Source organism: Molossus molossus, unplaced genomic scaffold, assembly GCF_014108415.1.
Source record: "Molossus molossus isolate mMolMol1 unplaced genomic scaffold, mMolMol1.p scaffold_m16_p_9, whole genome shotgun sequence".
NCBI classification, from domain to species: Eukaryota; Metazoa; Chordata; class Mammalia; order Chiroptera; family Molossidae; genus Molossus; species Molossus molossus.
In genome coordinates, this window is record NW_023425403.1 from 94392798 (window position 1) to 94396943 (window position 4146).

General features: G+C 40.1%; 1 pseudogene; it reads right to left on the reverse strand.

Moving 5' to 3' along the window:
• Nucleotides 1-354: 354 nt before the first annotated feature.
• LOC118622939 lies at nt 355-1223 on the reverse strand (annotated as a pseudogene).
• Between the last annotated feature and the right edge of the window lie 2923 nt (nt 1224-4146).

Consider the following 4146-nt stretch of genomic DNA (forward strand, 5'->3'; position numbering starts at 1 on the left):
TGCAGAATAGCAGGTATCCCAGTTAAAAATAGGAAGGTCGCCCTGGCCGGGTTTCTAGGTGGTTAGAGCATCGGCCCTCGAACCAGTCATGGGTTCGATTTCAATCAAGGGTACGTACCTCGGTTGGGGTTCAGTCCCTGGCCCTGGTCAGGGTCGTGCAGGAGGCAGCCAGTTGATGTGCCTCTCTCACATCAATGTCTCTCTCTCTCTGTCACTCTATCACACACTATCTGAAGATAAATGGAAGAAATATCCTCTGGTGAGGAATGGAGGCTCATTTTGTTGCTGCTGTTTTGTTTGTTTGTTTTCCTTAAATTTAAATCATTTCTTGTTCCCCTTCTACATAAACCTCAGTCACCACTCCTGAGTGGAGATCGGCAGAAGCCCTGGCCCCCGTTCCTCTGGCTTCTCAGCAGCTGCTTTCTTATGGCTGCAACAAGACTCCAATAGATGTGTGTCATGAGGACTTCCCCAAAGTGGCCTTTGTAGATAACCCCTCAACATATCTTCTGTCTTTTCCAGTATGTGAGATCTGAAAAGAAAAAAGAAAACTGGCGTTCTGTTAGAAACTGAAGCCATCTCTGTGTCGGAACTGTCATCTGACTGGTTACTATAACAAGGAGATGGAGCGGAAGAAGCTTGAGGTGGTCCTGTGAGCATGAGAACTGGACCTTTACCTCTGCAGTTTGCTGAATCTGATTGCCTTTTTATCCTGTTTCCTGATAGTTTTCCCTTTCTTTGGTTTCAATGTAGTCTTTAAAAAACATTTTTTTTATTGATTTATTTTAAAGAGAGGGGAAGGGAGAAAGAAAGGAGAGATTTGTTGTTCTACCTATTTATGCATTCATTGCTTGCTTCCTGTATGTGCCCCAAACAGAAATCGAATCCACAACTCTGGAGCACAGGGATGAAGCTCCAACCAACTGAGCTACCTGGCCCGTGAATCACTCTACTCTTTAGACTAGGTCCTTGTCCGTGCATCTCTCGCATGGTTCCAGGTTTGTTTGTTTTTTATCCTGCTGGCAATTCTTCCATCCCTTCACAAGCAGCAAACAGGCATTATAGATGTCTCCTGAATGAGTCTCATGTACTCCAAAACAGCTCTCATCGTGTTTACTGTCAGTGAATCGGGAACTGGAGGACTTAGCTCAGCAAATACAGCAGCCCTCTATACTTCGGTACATCTTTGGCTTGTGAAAACCAAACATATTTTCTTCTGGGCAGTAGTCTTCCAGAAGCAGCCATTCCATATGCAGTGATGTTCCTGAGGGGTGGAGTGCACTCGGGGCCAACGCCCTCCCAATGCGCCCTCCTCAACTGCCTTGTCTAGAAAGACTGTCTTCTGCAGTTCTCAAAATAAAGACATTTTAAACCAAGACTAAGAGAATTTCCTTCTCACAGACCCTTGCAGAAAGAAGAAATATAAACCCAGCAGGAAAGGTGAGAATGCAAGAATCAATGATGAGCAAAGAAGAAAACAGACTATAAAAAATTACTAATATTTCTAGGATAAACATAGGGTGAAATTAGAGTGTTGCATAGCATTCAGTTGAACATGAAAAACAAGATTCAGAGTTAAAACATTTAAAGGTCCTAATTACGTTTTATATACAATGTTAAACTTTTCCAGCTTTAACTTTTAATATTTTTAAGGAAAACATCTTAAGTAAATATGCAAAAAAAAAAAAAAAAAAGAAAGGGAATAGTTATGATGAAGGACTTCCCCAAAAAAGTAAAGTAAGTTTAACTGGTTATGCACATAAAATCGTCCTCATTTCATTATGGAAAACTGGGTACTAATTTATTCTTTGTACCAAACTACTGACCATAAAATACCACTCTGCCACTATTGTCCCCCAACTATCAATTATTATTCACCCATAAAGAAAACTTTATGAGTTGTTCTTCATTCTTATAAAACTTTAGGAAAGATAGATATTAAAATGTTAATTGAAATCTCATACTTGAGGTTTTCAAACCAAAGTCACTCATTAACTTTGCACAAAACTCGATTTTCGGTGAGCAATACAAAATAAAAAATCACAGCCCCTATCATCAGATAGTTTACAATCTGACTAGGGGGAAGCAAGCTTTATAAACCCACCTGAGAATAAACCGTAGGCTAGAAGACAGCAAATAGTAAAAGCCTTGGATTGTATAAAGGTTAAAGTTCAGCACAAGTAGAATCCCTCCCAACCAGGATGTCTTGGGAGGCTTACTGGAATACATGAAATTTGATCTGGGCTTTAAGAGAGGTTGAATTTCATTAGATAAACTGGGAATAAGCATGAGCAAAACCACTAAAATATCCAAAGGCATTAGAGCCAAAAAATAGAAGACATTTTTAAGAAAGAAGGATACGTATGTGTGAAATACTGAGAGAAATCATTGAATGAATCAACACACACTGAAGTCCTCACAAGGAAGAAAGAATTTTAAGTATTATTTTTAAGATGGCACCAACTGTCCTGGCCGGTTTGGCTCAGTGGTTAGAGCGTCAGCCTGTGGTCCAGAGAGACCCGGGTTTGGTTCCCACTAAGGGCAGGTACCTCGGTTGCAGTTTGTCCCCGGACCTGGTTGGTCGTGTGGGTGGCAGCCACTCGATGTGTCCCTTTCACGTTGATGTTTTTCTCTCTCTCTCCCTCCCACTCTACCTGAACAAAAGATGGAAAAATGTCCTCGAGTGAGGATTAAAAAAAAAAAAAAAAAAATGGCACCAACTTGAATTTTTATTTTATTTTGCTTCTTTTATATTCTGTTAATTTTTAAAATGTAACAAATATAAATACAAAATATTGACTTTTTACAAGTTACATACATGGAGTGCTCAGATTTTTACTACTTGTATACACAACTTTATTTTCTAGACTATCTCTGGCTTGGGGAAAAAAAAAAAAGGCCAAATTTTGTATATTGTAGAAAGGATCTTATTATTATTGCTTGTGTTTCAAGTTCAGAGTCTTTGTACTCTTAGGTTGTATTATTAACAACCATTATATTAATAACATTTAACATTTACTAGGCAGTGTTGTGTAGGTATTGTGCTAAGAGTCTTACATGCTATTTTAGTTCATGCTGGCTGCCATAATAGATAAACCCCAGAATCTGAGTGATTTAACAAAACAAGTTTATTTCACACTCACATAAAGTCCAAAACAAGTGTTCCTAGTAGGCACAAAGTTCTCCTCTAAGCCACGATTTGGGGACCACAGTCCCTTCCAGTTTGTGGTTCTGTCCTCTTCAACAAGTGGTTCCAGGGGAAACCTGGCGGAAGAGAAAGAACAAGGAGAATCACAGGGAAATGTATGTGAGCTGAGCCTAGAAGTAGAACACACCTCTGCCTCTCCATTGGCCAGAATTCAATCATATGGCCACAGCTAATTACAAGTGAAGATGAAAAATGTAGTTTAGTTATTTTCCCTCAAAGAAAAAGAAGTAGTTTGGTGAGCAGTCTGCCACACATATTTTTTTCCCCATTTAATTCTAACATTCCCATGAGACATGTCCTATATAATTTGTACCACTTTACAGATGAGAAAACCGAAATTTTGATAGGCTAAGTTTCTTACCTAATGTCTCAGTTAATAAATAGTAGAACTCAAACTCAAAACTAAGCAATATAACTCAAAACCATATTCTTTATCAAGGTGTTACCCACGAGACAAGGAGAACTCGGTTGTTGTCTTCTTGAAGGAAAGATTTCAAATCAAGAGGCAAAGCGTAGAAAAGCAAGCAAGCACTTATTGGCCGCAGCAAAAACACACTTAGGACAGTGAAACAAGGAAAGGCAGAGAAGAAACAACTGGAGACTAGGCTGGGCTGCTTTGGCGCACTGGGAAGTCAGAGGAAAGGGGGCCTTGGAGATAGTTTCAGAGGGTTATCCCAGGACAAGCTGGCCATTGTCCCCCTGGTTGTAACGCTCATGGAATCCCTTGGAGTTTAGGAGATTGTGCTTGTGGGGGGAGGAGAGGGTGAAAGAAATGGCAGAGGTGTGCTCCATGGAGGGAGAGCTCACTGGGACCTTCATTAAAAAATTTTTTTCCCCTCACCCAAGGACATTTTTGCATTTATCTTCAGATAGAGCGGGAAGGACAGAGGGGGGAAGAGAGAGAGAGATAAACATTGATGTAAGAGAGACACATCGAC